Source organism: Ambystoma mexicanum, chromosome 7q, assembly GCF_040938575.1.
Source record: "Ambystoma mexicanum isolate Mex_15411 chromosome 7q, UKY_AmexF1_1, whole genome shotgun sequence".
Taxonomy (NCBI): domain Eukaryota; kingdom Metazoa; phylum Chordata; class Amphibia; order Caudata; family Ambystomatidae; genus Ambystoma; species Ambystoma mexicanum.
The window spans coordinates 1,171,048,660-1,171,067,695 of NC_090941.1; the positions used below are offsets into that span (position 1 = coordinate 1,171,048,660).

Consider the following 19,036-nt stretch of genomic DNA (forward strand, 5'->3'; position numbering starts at 1 on the left):
AGCAAGGTCTCCCTGAACAGGACTGGTGGCATGTCTTCCAGTTATACTAGCAAGATCTCCCTGAACAGGACTGGTACCATTTCTTCCAGTGATACTAGCAAGGTATCTCTGAACAGGCCTTGTGGCATTTATTCCAGTTATACTAGCAAGGTCTCCCTGAGCAAGACTGGTAGCATTTGTTCCAGTTATACTAGCATCGTCTCCCTGAACATTACTGGTGGCATTTCCTCCAATGATACTAGCAAGGTCTCCCTGAACAGGAGTGGTGGCATTTCTTTCAGTGACACTAGCAAGGTCTCCCTGAACAGGACTGGTGGCATTTCTTCCACGGAAACTAGCAAAGTCTCCCTGAACAGGACAGGTTGGCATTTCTTACAGTGATACAAGCAAGGTCTCCCTGAACAGGACTGATGACATTTCATCAAGTGATATTAGCAAGGACTCCCTGAACAGGACTGGTGCCATTCCTTCCAATTGGACTAGCAAGGTCTCCCTGAACAGGAGTGGTGGCATTTCTTTCAGTGATTCTAGCAAGGTCTCCCTGAACAGGACTGGTGGCATTTCATCCAGTGATATTAGCAAGGTCTCCCTGAACAAGACTGGTGGCATTTCTTCCAGTGATACTAGCAAGGTCTCCCTGAACAGGACTGGTTTCATTTCTTCTTATGATACTAGCAAGGTCTCCCGGAACAGGAGTGGTGGCATTTCTTTCAGTGACACTAGCAAGGTCTCCCTGAACAAGACTGGTGGAATTTCTTCCAGTGATACTAGCAAGGTCTCCCTGAACAGGACTGGTGGCATTTCTTCCAGTGATTCTAGAAAGGTCTCCCTGAATGGGACTGGTGGAATTTCTTCCAGTCATACTAGCCAGGAAACTCTGAATAGGACTGGTGGCATTTATTCAAGTTATACTAGCAAGGTCTCCCTGAACAGGACTGGTGGCATTTCTTCCAGTTATACTAGCAATGTCCCCCTGAACATGACTTGTGGCATTTCCTCCAATGATACTAGCAACGTCTCCCTGAACAGGAGTTTTGGCATTTCTTTCAGTGACACTAGCAAGGTCTCCCTGAAGAGGACTGGTAGTATTTCTTCCAGAAATACTAGCAAGGTCTCCCTGAACAGGGCTAGTGGCATTTCTTCCAGTGATTCTAGCAAGGTCTCCCTGATTGGGACTGGTGGAATCTCTTCCAGTGATACTAGCAAGGTCTCTCTGAACAGGACTGGTGGCTTTTATTCCACTTGTACTAGCAAGGTCTACCTGAACAGGACTTGTGTCATTTCTTCCAGTTATACTAGCAACGTCTCCCTGAACGTGACTGGTGGCATTTCCTCCAATGATACTAGCAAGGTCTTCCTGAACAGGAGTGGAGGCATTTCTATCAGTGACACTAGCAAGGTCTCCCTGAACAGGACTGGTAGCATTTCTTCCAGGGATACTAGCAAGGTCTCCCTGAAGAGGACTGGTGGCATTTCTTCCAGTTATACTAGCAAGATCTCCCTGAACAGGACTGGTACCATTTCTTCCAGTGATACTAGAGAGGTCTCCCTGAACAAGAGTGGTGGCATTTCCTTCAGTGAGACTAGCAAGGTCTCCTGGAACAGGACTGGTGGCATTTCTTCCAGGGATACTAGAAAGGTCTCCCTGAGCAAGACTGGTAGCATTTGTTCCAGTTATACTAGCATCGTCTCCCTGAACATGACTGGTGGCATTTCCTCCAATGATACTAGCAAGGTCTCCCTGAACAGGAGTGGTGGCATTTCTTTCAGTGACACTAGCAAGGTCTCCCTGAACAGGACTGGTGGCATTTCTTCCAGGAATACTAGCAAGGTCTCCCTGAACAGGACAGGTTTGCATTTCTTACAGTGATACAAGCAAGGTCTCCCTGAACAGGACTGATGACATTTCATCCAGTGACACTAGCAAGGTCTCCCTGAACAAGACTGGTGGCATTTCTTCCACTGATACGAGCAACGTCTCCCTGAACAGGACTGGTGACATTTCTACCAGTGATACTAGCAGGGTCTCTCTGAACAGGACTAGTGGCATTTCTTCCAGTTATACTAGCAAGATCCCCATTAACAGGACTGGTGGCATTTCTTCCGGTGATACTAGCAAGGTCTCCCTGAACAGGACTGGTGGCATTTCTTCCAGTTATACTAGCAAGATCTCCCTGAACAGGACTGGTACCATTTCTTCCAGTGATACTAGCAAGGTATCTCTGAACAGGGCTTGTGGCATTTATTCCAGTTATACTAGCAAGGTCTCACTGAGCAAGACTGGTAGCATTTGTTCCAGTTATACTAGTATCGTCTCCCTGAACATGACTAGTGGCATTTCCTCCAATGATACTAGCAAGGTCTCCCTGAACAGGAGTGGTGGCATTTCTTTCAGTGAGACTAGCAAGGTCTCCCGGAACAGGACTGGTGGCATTTCTTCCAGGGATACTAGCAAGGTCTCCCTGAACAGGCCAGGTTGGCATTTCTTCCAGTGATACAAGCAAGGTCTCCCTGAACAGGACTGATAACATTTCATCCTGTGATGTTAGCAAGGACTCCCTGAACAGGACTGGTGCCATTTCTTCCTATTGTACTAGCAAGGTCTCCCTGAACAGGAGTGTTAGTATTTCTTTCAGTGATATTAGCAAGGTCTCCCTGAACAAGACTGGTGGCATTTCTTCCAATGATACTAGCAACGTCTCCCTGAACAGGAGTGGTGGCATTTCTTTCAGCGACACTAGCAAGGTCTCCCTGAAGAGGACTGGTAGTATTTCTTCCAGAAATACTAGCAAGGTCTCCCTGAACAGGGCTAGTGGCATTTCTTCCAGTGATTCTAGCAAGGTCTCCTTGATTGGGACTGGTGGAATTTCTTCCAGTGATACTAGCAAGGTCTCTCTGAACAGTACTGGTGGCATTTATTCCAGTTATACTAGCAAGGTCTACCTGAACAGGACTGGTGTCATTTCTTCCAGTTATACTAGCAACGTCTCCCTGAACATGACTGGTGGCATTTCCTCCAATGATACTAGCAAGGTCTTCCTGAACAGGAGTGGAGGCATTTCCTTCAGTGACACTAGCAAGGTCTCCCTGAACAGGACTGGTAGCATTTCTTCCAGGGATACTAGCAAGGGCTCCCTGAACAGGACTGGTGGCATTTCTTCCAGTTATACTAGCAAGATCTCCCTGAACAGGAATGGTACCATTTCTTCCAGTGATACTAGCAAGGTATCTCTGAACAGGCCTTGTGGCATTTATTCCAGTTATACTAGCAAGGTCTCCCTGAGCAAGACTGGTAGCATTTGTTCCAGTTATACTAGCATCGTCTCCATGAACATGACTGGTGACATTTCCTCCAATGATACTAGCAAGGTCTCCCTGAACAGGAGTGGTGGCATTTCTTTCAGTGACACTAGCAAGGTCTTACTGAACAGGACTGGTGGCATTTCTTCCAGGGATACTAGCAAGGTCTCCCTGAACAGGACAGGTTGGCATTTCTTACAGTGATACAAGCAAGGTCTCCCTGAACAGGACTGATGACATTTCATCCAGTGATATTAGCAAGGACTCCCTGAACAGGACTGGTGCCATTTCTTCCAATTGGACTAGAAAGGTCTCCCTGAACAGGAGTGGTGGCATTTCTTTCAGTGATTCTAGCAAGGTCTCCCTGAACAGGACTGGTGGCATTTCATCCAGTGATATTAGCAAGGTCTCCCTGAACAAGACTGGTGGCATTTCTTCCAGTGATACTAGCAAGGTCTCCCTGAACAGGACTGGTGGCATTTCTTCCAGTGATTCTAGCCATGTCTCTCTGAACAGGACTGGTGGCATTTATTCCAGTTATACTAGCAAGGTATCCCCGAACAGGACTGGTGGCATTTCTTCCAGTTATACTAGCAACGTCTCCCTGAACATGACTTGTGGCATTTCCTCCAATGATACTAGCAAGGTCTCCCTGAACAGGACTGGTGGCATTTATTCCAGTTATACTAGCAAGGTCTCCCTGAACAGGACTGGTGTCATTTCTTCCAGTTATACTAGCAACGTCTCCCTGAACGTGACTGGTGGCATTTCCTCCAATGATACTAGCAAGGTCTCCCTGAACAGGAGTGGAGGCATTTCTTTCAGTGGCACTAGCAAGGTCTCCCTGAACAGGACTGGTAGCTTTTCTTCCAGGGATACTAGCAAAGTCTCCCTGAACAGGACTGGTGGCATTTCTTCCAGTTATACTAGCAAGATCTCCCTGAACAGGACTGGTACCATTTCTTCCAGTGATATTAGCTAGCAAGGTATCTCTGAACAGGGCTGGTGGCATTTATTCCAGTTATACTAGCAAGGTCTCCCTGAGCATGACTGGTAGCATGTGTTCCAGTGACACTAGCAAGGTCTCCCTGAATGGGACTGGTGGAATTTCTTCCAGTGATACTAGCCAGGTCTCTCTGAACAGGACTGGTGGCATTTATTCCAGTTGTACTAGCAAGGGCTCCCTGAACAGGACTGGTGGCATTTCTTCCAGTTATACTAGCAATGTCCTTCTGAACATGACTTGTGGCATTTCCTCCAATGATACTAGCAACGTCTCCCTGAACAGGAGTGGTGGCATTTCTTTCAGTGACACTAGCAAGGACTCCCTGAAGAGGACTGGTAGTATTTCTTCCAGAAATATTAACAAGGTCTCCCTGAACAGGGCTGGTGGCATTTCTTCCAGTGATTATAGCAAGGTCTCCCTGATTGGGACTGGTGGAATTTCTTCCAGTGATACTAGCAAGGTCTCCCTGAACATGATTTGTGGCATTTCTTCCAGTGATACCAGAAATGTCTCCCTGAACAGGACTGGTGACATTTCTTCCAGTGATACTAGCAAGGTCTCGCTAAACAGATGGGTGGCATTTCTTCCAGTGATTCCAGCAAGTTTTCTCTGGACAGGACTGGTGGTGTTTCTTCCAGTGATACTAGCAAGGTTTCCTTGAACAGGACTGGTTGCATTTCTTCCAGTGATACTATCAGGGTCTACTTGAACAGGACTTGTGGCTTTTCTATCAGTGATACAAGCGAGGTCCCCCTGATCAGTACTGGTGGCATGTCTTCCAGTGATACTGGCAGGTTCTCCCTCACCAGAACTGGTGGTGTTTCTTCCAGTGTTGCTAGCAAGGTTTCCCTGAACAGGACTGGGGACATTTCTTCCAGTGATACTAGCAAGGTTTCCCTGAACATGACTGTGGCATTATTTCCAGTGATACTAGCAAGGTCTCCCTGAACAGGACTGGTGGCATTTCTTCCAGTGACCCTAGCAATGTCTCCCTCATCAGGACTGGTGGCATTTCTTCCAGTGATACTAGCAAGGTCTCCCAGAACAGACTGGCGGCATTTCTTCCAGTGACACTAGCAAGGTCTCCCTGAAGTGGACTGGTAGGGTTTCTTCTAGTGATACTGGCAAACTCTCACTGAACAGGACTGGTGGAATTTCTTCCAGTGATATTAGCAAGGTCTCTCTGAACAGGACTGGTGGCATGTATTCCAGTTATACTAGCAAGGTCTACCTGAACAGGACTGGTGTCATTTCTTCCAGTTATACTAGCAACGTCTCCCTGAACATGACTGATGGCATTTCCTCCAATGATACTAGCAAGGTCTTCCTGAACAGGAGTGGAGGCATTTCCTTCAGTGACACTAGCAAGGTCTCCCTGAACAGGACTGGTAGCATTTCTTCCAGGGATACTAGCAAGGTCTCCCTGAACAGGACTGGTGGCATGTCTTCCAGTTATACTAGCAAGATCTCCCTGAACAGGACTGGTACCATTTCTTCCAGTGATACTAGCAAGGTATCTCTGAACAGGCCTTGTGGCATTTATTCCAGTTATACTACCAAGGTCTCCCTGAGCAAGACTGGTAGCATTTGTTCCAGTTATACTAGCATCATCTCCCTGAACATAACTGGTGGCATTTCCTCCAATGATACTAGCAAGGTCTCCCTGAACAGGAGTGGTGGCATTTCTTTCAGTGACACTAGCAAGGTCTCCCTGAACAGGACAGGTTGGCATTTCTTACAGTGATACAAGCAAGGTCTCCCTGAACAGGACTGATGACATTTCATCAAGTGATATTAGCAAGGACTCCCTGAACAGGACTGGTGCCATTCCTTCCAATTGGACTAGCAAGGTCTCCCTGAACAGGAGTGGTGGCATTTCTTTCAGTGATTCTAGCAAGGTCTCCCTGAACAGGACTGGTGGCATTTCATCCAGTGATATTAGCAAGGTCTCCCTGAACAAGACTGGTGGCATTTCTTCCAGTGATACTAGAAAGGTCTCCCTGAACAGGACTGGTGGCATTTCTTCCAGTGATTCTAGCCAGGTCTCTCTGAACAGGACTGGTGGCATTTTTTCCAGTTATACTAGCAAGGTCTCCCTGAACAGGACTGGTGGCATTTCTTCCAGTTATACTAGCAATGTCTCCCTGAACATGACTTGTGGCATTTCCTCCAATGATACTAGCAAGGTCTCCCTGAACAGGAGTGGTGGCAGTTCTTAAAGTGACACTAGCAAGGTCTCCCTGAAGAGGACTGGTAGTATTTCTTCCAGGGATACTAGCAAGGTCTCCCTGAACAGGACTGGTGGCATTTATTCCAGTTATATAGCAAGGTCTCCCTGAACAGGACTGGTGTCATTTCTTCCAGTTATACTAGCAACGTCTCCCTGAACGTGACTGGTGGCATTTCCTCCAATGATACTAGCAAGGTCTCCCTGAACAGGAGTGGAGGCATTTCTTTCAGTGACACTAGCAGGGTCTCCCTGAACAGGACTGGTAGCATTTCTTCCAGGGATACTAGCAAGGTCTCCCTGAACAGGACTGGTGGCATTTCTTCCAGTTATACTAGCAAGATCTCCCTGAACAGGACTGGTACCATTTCTTCCAGTGATACTAGCAAGGTATCTCTGAACAGGGCTGGTGGCATTTATTCCAGTTATACTAGCAAGGTCTCCCTGAGCATGACTGGTAGCATGTGTTCCAGTGACACTAGCAAGGTCTCCCTGAATGGGACTGGTGGAATTCTTCCAGTGATACTAGCCAGGTCTCTCTGAACAGGACTGGTGGCATTTATTCCAGTTGTACTAGCAAGGTCTCCCTGAACAGGACTGGTGGCATTTCTTCCAGTTATACTAGCAATGTCCCTCTGAACATGACTTGTGGCATTTCCTCCAATGATACTAGCAACATCTCCCTGAACAGGAGTGGTGGCATTTCTTTCAGTGATACTAGCAAGGTCTCCCTGAAGGGGACTGGTAGTATTTCTTCCAGAAATACTAGCAAGGTCTCCCTGAACAGGGCTGGTGGCATTTCTTCCAGTGATTCTAGCAAGGTCTCCGTGATTGGGACTGGTGGAATTTCTTCCAGTGATACTAGCAAGGTCTCCCTGAACATGATTTGTGGCATTTCTTCCAGTGATACCAGAAATGTCTCCCTGAACAGGACTGGTGGCATTTCTTCCAGTGATACTAGCAAGGTCGCGCTAAACAGATGGGTGGCATTTCTTCCAGTGATTCCAGCAAGTATTCTCTGAACAGGACTGGTGGTGTTTCTTCCATTGATACTATCAGGGTCTACTTCAACAGGACTTGTGGCTTTTCTATCAGTGATACAAGCGAGGTCCCCCTGATCAGTACTGGTGGCATTTCTTCCAGTGATACTGGCAGGTTCTCCCTCACCAGAACTGGTGGTGTTTCTTCCAGTGTTGCTAGCAAGGTTTCCCTGAACAGGACTGGTGGAATTTCTTCCAGTGATATTAGCAAGGTCTCTCTGAACAGGACTGGTGGCATTTATTCCAGTTATACTAGCAAGGTCTACCTGAACAGGACTGGTGTCATTTCTTCCAGTTATACTAGCAACGTCTCCCTGAACATGACTGATGGCATTTCCTCCAATGATACTAGCAAGGTCTTCCTGAACAAGAGTGGAGGCATTTCCTTCAGTGACACTAGCAAGGTCTCCCTGAACAGGACTGGTAGCATTTCTTCCAGGGATACTAGCAAGGTCTCCCTGAACAGGACTGGTGGCATGTCTTCCAGTTATACTAGCAAGATCTCCCTGAACAGGACTGGTACCATTTCTTCCAGTGATACTAGCAAGGTATCTCTGAACAGGCCTTGTGGCATTTATTCCAGTTATACTAGCAAGGTCTCCCTGAGCAAGACTGGTAGCATTTGTTCCAGTTATACTAGCATCGTCTCCCTGAACATAACTGGTGGCATTTCCTCCAATGATACTAGCAAGGTCTCCCTGAACAGGAGTGGTGGCATTTCTTTCAGTGACACTAGCAAGATCTCCCTGAACAGGACTGGTGGCATTTCTTCCACGGAAACTAGCAAAGTCTCCCTGAACAGGACAGGTTGGCATTTCTTACAGTGATACAAGCAAGGTCTCCCTGAACAGGACTGATGACATTTCATCAAGTGATATTAGCAAGGACTCCCTGAACAGGACTGGTGCCATTCCTTCCAATTGGACTAGCAAGGTCTCCCTGAACAGGAGTGGTGGCATTTCTTCAGTGATTCTAGCAAGGTCTCCCTGAACAGGACTGTTGGCATTTCATCCAGTGATATTAGCAAGGTCTCCCTGAACAAGACTGGTGGCATTTCTTCCAGTGATACTAGCAAGGTCTCCCTGAACAGGACTGGTTTCATTTCTTCCAGTGATTCTAGCCAGGTCTCTCTGAACAGGACTGGTGGCATTTATTCCAGTTATACTAGCAAGGTCTCCCTGAACAGGACTGGTGGCATTTCTTCCAGTTATACTAGCAAGGTCTCGCTGAACAGGACTGGTGTCATTTCTTCCAGTTATACTAGCAACATCTCCCTGAACGTGACTGGTGGCATTTCCTCCAATGATACTAGCAAGGTCTCCCTGAACAGGAGTGGAGGCATTTCTTTCAGTGACACTAGCAGGGTCTCCCTGAACAGGACTGGTAGCATTTCTTCCAGGGATACTAGCAAGGTCTCCCTGAACAGGACTGATGGCATTTCTTCCAGTTATACTAGCAAGATCTCCCTGAACAGGACTGGTACCATTTCTTCCAGTGATACTAGCAAGGTATCTCTGAACAGGGCTGGTGGCATTTATTCCAGTTATACTAGCAAGGTCTCCCTGAGCATGACTGGTAGCATGTGTTCCAGTGACACTAGCAAGGTCTCCCTGAATGGGACTGGTGGAATTTCTTCCAGTGATACTAGCCAGGTCTCTCTGAACAGGACTGGTGGCATTTATTCCAGTTGTACTAGCAAGGTCTCCCTGAACAGGACTGGTGGCATTTCTTCCAGTTATACTAGCAATGTCCCTCTGAACATGACTTGTGGCATTTCCTCCAATGATACTAGCAACGTCTCCCTGAACAGGAGTGGTGGCATTTCTTTCAGTGACACTAGCAAGGTCTCCCTGAAGGGGACTGGTAGTATTTCTTCCAGAAATACTAGCAAGGTCTCCCTGAACAGGGCTGGTGGCATTTCTTCCAGTGATTCTAGCAAGGTCTCCCTGATTGGGACTGGTGGAATTTCTTCCAGTGATACTAGCAAGGTCTCCCTGAACATGATTTGTGGCATTTCTTCCAGTGATACCAGAAATGTCTCCCTGAACAGGACTGGTGGCATTTCTTCCAGTGATACTAGCAAGGTCGCGCTAAACAGATGGGTGGCATTTCTTCCAGTGATTCCAGCAAGTTTTCTCTGAACAGGTCTGGTGGTGTTTCTTCCATTGATACTAGCAAGGTTTCCTTGAACAGGACTGGTCGCATTTCTTCCAGTGATACTATCAGGGTCTACTTCAACAGGACTTGTGGCTTTGCTATCAGTGATACAAGCGAGGTCCCCCTGATCAGTACTGGTGGCATTTCTTCCAGTGATACTGGCAGGTTCTCCCTCACCAGAACTGGTGGTGTTTCTTCCAGTGTTGCTAGCAAGGTTTCCCTGAACAGGACTGGGGACATTTCTTCCAGTGATACTAGCAAGGTTTCCCTGAACATGACTGGTGGCATTTCTTCCAGTGACACTAGCAATGTCTCCCTCATCAGGACTGGTGGCATTTCTTCCAGTGATACTAGCAAGGTCTCCCAGAACAGACTGGCGGCATTTCTTCCAGTGACACTAGCAAGGTCTCCCTGAAGTGGACTGGTAGGGTTTCTTCTAGTGATACTGGCAAACTCTCCCTGAACAGGACTGGTGGCATTCTTCCAGTGTTACTAGCAAAGTCTCCTTGAATATGACTGTGGCATTTCTTTCAGTGATACTAGCAAGGTTTCCCTGAACAGGACTGGTGGCATTTCTTCCAGTGATACTGGCAAGGTCTCCCTAAACAGGACTGATGGTGTTTCTTCCAATGATACTTGCAATGTCTCCCTGATGAAATCTGGTGGCATTTCTTCCAGTTATACTAGCAAAGTCTCCCTGAACATGACTTTTGGCATTTCCTCCAATGATACTAGCAAGGTCTCCCTGAACAGGAGTGGTGGCATTTCTTAAAGTGACACTAGCAAGGTCTCCCTGAAGAGGACTGGTAGTACTTCTTCCAGGGATACTAGCAAGGTCTCCCTGAACAGGACTGGTGCATTTATTCCAGTTATACTAGCAAGGTCTCCCTGAACAGGACTGGTGTAATTTCTTCCAGTTATACTAGCAACATCTCCCTGAACGTGACTGGTGGCATTTCCTCCAATGATACTAGCAAGGTCTCCCTGAACAGGAGTGGAGGCATTTCTTTCAGTGACACTAGCAGTGTCTCCCTGAACAGGACTGGTAGCATTTCTTCCAGGGATACTAGCAAGGTCTCCCTGAACAGGACCGATGGCATTTCTTCCAGTTATACTAGCAAGATCTCCCTGAACAGGACTGGTACCATTTCTTCCAGTGATACTAGCAAGGTATCTCTGAACAGGGCTGGTGGCATTTATTCCAGTTATACTAGCAAGGTCTCCCTGAGCATGACTGGTAGCATGTGTTCCAGTGACACTAGCAAGGTCTCCCTGAATGGGACTGGTGGAATTTCTTCCAGTGATACTAGCCAGGTCTCTCTGAACAGGACTGGTGGCATTTATTCCAGTTGTACTAGCAAGGTCTCCCTGAACAGGACTGGTGGCATTTCTTCCAGTTATACTAGCAATGTCCCTCTGAACATGACTTGTGGCATTTCCTCCAATGATACTAGCAACGTCTCCCTGAACAGGAGTGGTGGCATTTCTTTCAGTGACACTAGCAAGGTCTCCCTGAAGAGGACTGGTAGTATTTCTTCCAGAAATACTAGCAAGGTCTCCCTGAACAGGGCTGGTGGCATTTCTTCCAGTGATTCTAGCAAGGTCTCCCTGATTGGGACTGGTGGAATTTCTTCCAGTGATACTAGCAAGGTCTCCCTGAACATGATTTGTGGCATTTCTTCCAGTGATACCAGAAATGTCTCGCTGAACAGGACTGGTGGCATTTCTTCCAGTGATACTAGCAAGGTCGCGCTAAACAGATGGGTGGCATTTCTTCCAGTGATTCCAGCAAGTTTTCTCTGAACAGGTCTGGTGGCATTTCTTCCAGTGATACTAGCAAGGTCTCCCTGAACAGGACTGGTAGCATTTCTTCCAGTGATTCTAGCAAGGTCTCCCTGAATGGGACTGGTGGAATTTCTTCCAGTGATACTAGCCAGGTCTCTCTGAACAGGACTGGTGGCATTTATTCCAGTTATACTAGCAAGGTCTCCCTGAACAGGACTGGTGGCATTTCTTCCAGTCATACTAGCAACGTCCCCCTGAACATGACTTGTGGCATTTCCTCCAATGATACTAGCAACGTCTCCCTGAACAGGAGTGGTGGCATTTCTTCCACTGATACTAGCAACATCTCCCTGAACAGGACTGGTGACATTTCTTCCAGTGATACTAGCAAGGTCTCTCTGAACAGAACTAGTGACATTTCTTCCAGTTATACTAGCAAGATCCCCATTAACAGGACTGGTGGCATTTCTTCCGGTGATACTAGTAAGGTCTCCTTGAACAGAACTGGTGGCATTACTTCCAGTGATACTAACAGGGCCTCCTTGAATAGGACTGGTGGCATTTCTTTCAGTGAAACAAGCAAGTTCCCCCAATCAGGTCTGGTGGCATTTTTTCCAGTGATATTAGCAAGGATTCCCTGAACAGAACTGGTGCCATTTCTTCCAATGATACTAGCAAGGTCTCCCGGAACAGGAGTGGTGGCATTTCTTTCAGTGACACTAGCAAGATCTCCCTGAACAAGACTGGTGGCATTTCTTCCAGAAATACTAGCAAGGTCTCCCTGAACAGGGCTAGTGGCATTTCCTCCAGTGATTCTAGCAAGGTCTCCCTGATTGGGACTGGTGGAATTTCTTCCAGTGATACTAGCAAGGTCTCTCTGAACAGGACTGGTGGCATTTATTCCAGTTATACTAGCAAGGTCTACCTGAACAGGACTGGTGTCATTTCTTCCAGTTATACTAGCAACGTCTCCCTGAACATGACTGGTGGCATTTCCTCCAATGATACTAGCAAGGTCTTCCTGAACAGGAGTGGAGGCATTTCCTTCAGTGACACTAGCAAGGTCTCCCTGAACAGGACTGGCAGCATTTCTTCCAGGGATACTAGCAAGGTCTCCCTGAACAGGACTGGTGGCATTTCTTCCAGTTATACTAGCAAGATCTCCCTGAACAGGACTGGTACCATTTCTTCCAGTGATACTAGCAAGGTATCTCTGAACAGGGCGTGTGGCATTTATTCCAGTTATACTAGCAAGGTCTCACTGAGCCAGACTGGTAGCATTTTATCCAGTTATACTAGCATCGTCTCCCTGAACATGACTGGTGGCATTTCCTCCAATGATACTAGCAAGGTCTCCCTGAACAGGAGTGGTGGCATTTCTTTCAGTGAGACTAGCAAGGTCTCCCTGAACAGGACTGTTGGCATTTCTTCCAGGGATACTAGCAACGTCTCCCTGAACAGGCCAGGTTGGCATTTCTTCCAGTGATACAAGCAAGGTCTCCCCGAACAGGACTGATGACATTTCATCCAGTGATGTTAGCAAGGACTCCCTGAACAGGACTGGTGCCATTTCTTCCAATTGGACTAGAAAGGTCTCCCTGAACAGGAGTGGTGGCATTTCTTTCAGTGATTCTAGCAAGGTCTCCCTGAACAGGACTGCTGGCATTTCATCCAGTGATATTAGCAAGGTCTTCCTGAACAAGACTGGTGGCATTTCTTCCAATGATACTAGCAACGTCTCCCTGAACAGGAGTGGTGGCATTTCTTTCAGCGACACTAGCAAGGTCTCCCTGAAGAGGAATGGTAGTATTTCTTCCAGAAATACTAGCAAGGTCTCCCTGAACAGGGCTAGTGGCATTTCTTCCAGTGATTCTAGCAAGGTCTCCTTGATTGGGACTGGTGGAATTTCTTCCAGTGATACTAGCCAGGTGTCTCTGAACAGGACTGGTGGCATGTATTCCAGTTATACTAGCAAGGTCTCCCTGAACAGGACTGGTGGCATTTCTTTCAGTTATACTAGCAACGCCCTCCTGAACATGACTTGTGGCATTTCCTCCAATGATACTAGCAAGGTCTTCCTGAACAGGAGTGGAGGCATTTCCTTCAGTGACACTAGCAAGGTCTCCCTTAACAGGACTGGTGGCATTTCTTCCAGTTATACCAGCAAGGTTTCCCTGAACAGGACTGGTGGCATTTCTTCCAGTGATACTGGCAAGGTCTCCCTAAACAGGACAGATGGTGTTTCTTCCAATGATACTTGCAATGTCTCCCTGATGAAATCTGGTGGCATTTCTTCCAGTTATACTAGCAAAGTCTCCCTGAACAGGACTGGTGGCATTTCCTCCAATGATACCAGCAAGGTCTTCCTGAACAGGAGTGGTGGCATCTCTTCCAGTGACACTAGCAAGGTCTCCCTGAACAAGACTGGTGGCATTTCTTCCACTGATACTAGCAACGTCTCCCTGAACAGGACTGGTGACATTTCTTCCAGTGATACTAGCAAGGTCTCTCTGAACAGGACTAGTGGCATTTCTTCTAGTTATACTAGCAAGATCCCCATTAACAGGACTGGTGGCATTTCCTCCGGTGATACTAGTAAGGTCTCCTTGAACAGAACTGGTGGCATTACTTCCAGTGATACTAACAGGGTCTCCTTGAATAGGACTGGTGGCATTTCTTTCAGTGAAACAATCAAGTTCCCCCAATCAGGTCTGGTGGCATTTCTTCCAGTGATATTAGCAAGGATTCCCTGAACAGAACTGGTGCCATTTCTTCCAAAGATACTAGCAAGGTCTCCCGGAACAGGAGTGGTGGCATTTCTTTCAGTGACACTAGCAAGGTCTCCCTGAACAAGACTGGTGGCATTTCTTCCAGTGATACTAGCAAGGTCTCCCTGAACAGGACTGGTGGCATTTCTTCCAGTGATTCTAGCAAGGTCTCCCTGAATGGGACTGGTGGAATTTCTTCAAGTCATACTAGCCAGGTCTCTCTGAACAGGACTGGTGGCATTTCTTCCAGTTATACTAGCAATGTCCCCCTGAACATGACTTGTGGCATTTTCTCCAATGATACTAGCAACGTCTCCCTGAACAGGAGTGGTGGCATTTCTTCCAGTGATTCTAGCAAGGTCTCCCTGATTGGGACTGGTGGAATTTCTTCCAGTGAGACTAGCAAGGTCTCTCTGAACAGGACTGGTGGCTTTTATTCCAGTTGTACTAGCAACGTCTCCCTGAACATGACTGGTGGCATTTCCTCCAATGATACTAGCAAGGTCTTCCTGAACAGGAGTGGAAGCATTTCCTTCAGTGACACTAGCAAGGTCTCCCTGAACAGGACTGGTACCATTTCTTCCAGGGATACTAGCAAGGTCTCCCTGAACAGGACTGGTGGCATTTCTTCCAGTTATACTAGCAAGATCTCCCTGAACAGGACTGGTACCATTTCTTCCAGTGATACTAGCAAGGTATCTCTGAACAGTCCTTGTGGCATTTATTCCAGTTATACTAGCAAGGTCTCCCTGAGCAAGACTGGTAGCATTTGTTCCAGTTATACTAGCATGGTCTCCCTGAACATGACTGGTGGCATTTCTTCCATGGATACTAGCAAGGTCTCCCTGAACAGGACAGGTTGGCATTTCTTACAGTGATACAAGCAAGGTCTCCCTGAACAGGACTGATGACATTTCATCCAGTGACACTAGCAAGGTCCCCCTGAACAAGACTGGTGGCATTTCTTCCAGTGATACTAGCAAGGTCTCTCTGAACAGGACTAGTGGCATTTCTTCCAGTTATACTAGCAAGATCCCCATTAACAGGACTGGTGGCATTTCTTCCGGTGATACTAGTAAGGTCTCCTTGAACAGAACTGGTGGCATTACTTCCAGTGATACTAACAGGACTGGTGGCATTTCTTTCAGTGAAACAAGCAAGTTCCCCCAATCAGGTCTGGTGGCATTTCTTCCAGTGATATTAGCAAGGATTCCCTGAACAGAACTGGTGCCATTTCTTCCAATGATACTAGCAAGGTCTCCCGGAACAGGAGTGGTGGCATTTCTTTCAGTGACACTAGCAAGGTCTCCCTGAACAAGACTGGTGGCATTTCTTATAGTGATACTGGCAAGGTCTCCCTGAACAGGACTGGTGGCGTTTCTTCCAGTGATTCTAGCAAGGTCTCCCTGAATGGGACTGGCGGAATTTCTTCCAGTCATACTAGCCAGGTCTCTCTGAACAGGACTGGTGGCATTTATTCCAGTTATACTAGCAAGGTCTCCCTGAACAGGACTGGTGGCATTTCTTCCAGTTATACTAGCAATGTGCCCCTGAACATGACTTGTGGCATTTCCTCCAATGATACTAGCAACGTCTCCCTGAACAGGAGTGGTGGCATTTCTTTTTGTGACACTAGCAAGGTCTCCCTGAAGAGGATTGGTAGTTTTTCTTCCAGAAATACTAGCAAGGTCTCCCTGAACAGGGCTAGTGGCATTTCTTCCAGTGATTCTAGCAAGGTCTCCCTGATTGTGACTGGTGGAATTTCTTCCAGTGATACTAGCAAGGTCTCTCTGAACAGGACTGGTGGCTTTTATTCCAGTTGTACTAGCAAGGTCTACCTGAACAGGACTTGTGTCATTTCTTCCAGTTATACTAGCAACGTCTCCCTGAACATGACTGGTGGCATTTCCTCCAATGATACTAGCAAGATCTCCCTGAACAGGACTGGTACCATTTCTTCCAGTGATACTAGCAAGGTATCTCTGAACAGGGCTTGTGGCATTTATTCCAGTTATACTAGCAAGGTCTCACTGAGCAAGACTGGTAGCATTTGTTCCAGTTATACTAGCATCGTCTCCCTGAACATGACTGGTGGCATTTCCTCCAATGATACTAGCAAGGTCTCCCTGAACAGGAGTGGTGGCATTTCTTTCAGTGAGACTAGCAAGGTCTCCCTGAACAGGACTGGTGGCATTTCTTCCAGGGATACTAGCAAGGTCTCCCTTAAAAGGCCAGGTTGGCATTTCTTCCAGTGATACAAGCAAGGTCTCCCTGAACAGGACTGATGACATTTCATCCAGTGATGTTAGCAAGGACTCCCTGAACAGGACTGGTGCCATTTCTTCCAATTGTACTAGCAAGGTCTCCCTGAACAGGAATGGTGGCATTTCTTTCAGTGATTCTAGCAAGGTCTCCCTGAACAGGACTGCTGGCATTTCATCCAGTGATACTAGCAAGGTCTCCATGAACAAGACTGGTGGCATTTCTTCCAATGATACTAGCAACGTCTCCCTGAACAGGAGTGGTGGCATTTCTTTCAGCGACACTAGCAAGGTCTCCCTGAAGAGGACTGGTAGTATTTCTTCCAGAAATACTAGCAAGGTCTCCCTGAACAGGGCTAGTGGCATTTCTTCCAGTGATTCTAGCAAGGTCTCCTTGATTTGGACTGGTGGAATTTCTTCCAGTGATACTAGCCAGGTCTCTCTGAACAGGACTGGTGGCATTTATTCCAGTTATACTAGCAAGGTCTCCCTGAACAGGACTGGTTTCATTTCTTCCAGTTATACTAGCAACGTCCCCCTGAACATGACTTGTGGCATTTCCTCCAATGATACTAGCAACGTCTCCCTGAACAGGAGTGGTGGCATTTCTTTCAGTGACACTAGCAAGGTCTCCCTGAAGAGGACTGGTAGTATTTCTTCCAGAAATACTAGCAAGGTCTCCCTGAACAGGGCTAGTGGCATTTCTTCCAGTGATTCTAGCAAGGTCTCCCTGATTGGGACTGGTGGAATTTCTTCCAGTGATACTAGCAAGGTCTCTCTGAACAGGACTGGTGGCATTTATTCCAGTTATACCAGCAAGGTCTACCTGAACAGGACTGGTGTCATTTCTTCCAGTTATACTAGCAATGTCTCCCTGAACATGACTGGTGGCATTTCCGACAATGATACTAGCAAGGTCTTCCTGAACAGGAGTGGAGGCATTTCCTTCAGTGACACTAGCAAGGTCTCCCTGAACAGGACTGGTAGCATTTCTTCCAGGGATACTAGCAAGGTCTCCCTGAACAGGACTGGTGGCATTTCTTCCAGTTATACTAGCAAGATCTCCCTGAACAGGACTGGTACCATTTCTTCCAGTGATACTAGCAAGGTATCTCTGAACAGGCCTTGTGGCATTTATTCCAGTTATACTAGCAAGGTCTCCCTGAGCAAGACTGGTAGCATTTGTTCCAGTTATACTAGCATTGTCTCCCTGAACATGACTGGTGGCATTTCCTCCAATGATACTAGCAAGGTCTCCCTGAACAGGAGTGGTGGCATTTCTTTCAGTGACACTAGCAAGGTCTCCCTGAACAGGACTGGTGGCATTTCTTCCAGGGATACTAGCAAGGTCTCCCTGAACAGGACAGGTTGGCATTTCTTACAGTGATACAAGCAAGGTCTCCCTGAACAGGACTGATGACATTTCATCCAGTGATATTAGCAAGGACTCCCTGTACAGGACTGGTGCCATTTCTTCCAATTGGACTAGCAAGGTCTCCCTGAACAGGAGTGGTGGCATTTCTTTCAGTGATTCTAGCAAGGTCTCCCTGACCAGAACTGGTGGCATTTCATCCAGTGATATTAGCAAGGTCTCCCTGAACAAGACTGGAGGAATTTCTTCCAGTTATACTAGCAAGGTCTCCCTGAACATGACTTGTGGCATTTCCTCCAATGATACTAGCAAGGTCTCCCTGAACAGGAGTGGTGGCATTTCTTTCAGTGACACTAGCAAGGTCTCCCTGAAGAGGACTGGTAGTATTTCTTCCAGGGATACTAGCAAGGTCTCCCAGAACAGGACTGGTGGCATTTATTCCAGTTATACTAGCAAGGTCTCCCTGAACAGGATTGGTGTCATTTCTTCCAGTTATACTAGCAACGTCTCCCTGAACGTGAATGGTGGCATTTCCTCCAATGATACTAGCAAGGTCTCCCTGAACAGGAGTGGAGGCATTTCTTTCAGTGACACTAGCAAGGTCTCCCTGAACAGGACTGGTAGCATTTCTTCCAGGGATACTAGCAAGGTCTCCCTGAACAGGACTGGTGGCATTTCTTCCAGTTATACTAGCAAGATCTCCCTGAACAGGACTGGTACCATTTCTTCCAGTGATACTAGCAAGGTATCTCTGAACAGGGCTGGTGGCATTTATTCCAGTTATACTAGCAAGGTCTCCCTGAGCATGACTGGTAGCATGTGTTCCAGTGACACTAGCAAGGTCTCCCTGAATGGGACTGGTGGAATTTCTTCCAGTGATACTAGCCAGGTCTCTCTGAACAGGACTGGTGGCATTTATTCCAGTTATACTAGCAAGGTCTCCCTGAACAGGACTGGTGGCATTTCTTCCAGTCATACTAGCAACGTCCCCCTGAACATGACTTGTGGCATTTCCTCCAATGATACTAGCAACGTCTCCCTGAACAGGAGTGGTGGCATTTCTTCCACTGATACTAGCAACATCTCCCTGAACAGGACTGGTGACATTTCTTCCAGTTAT

At 47.1% G+C, this 19,036-nt stretch overlaps 1 protein-coding gene across 1 annotated transcript in view; it reads right to left on the reverse strand.

The window, feature by feature from the left end:
• The window catches only part of LOC138528249 (mucin-4-like), a 124,745-nt gene that overhangs the window by 73,749 nt on the left and 31,960 nt on the right, over positions 1–19,036 (reverse strand). The window lies entirely within an intron of this gene.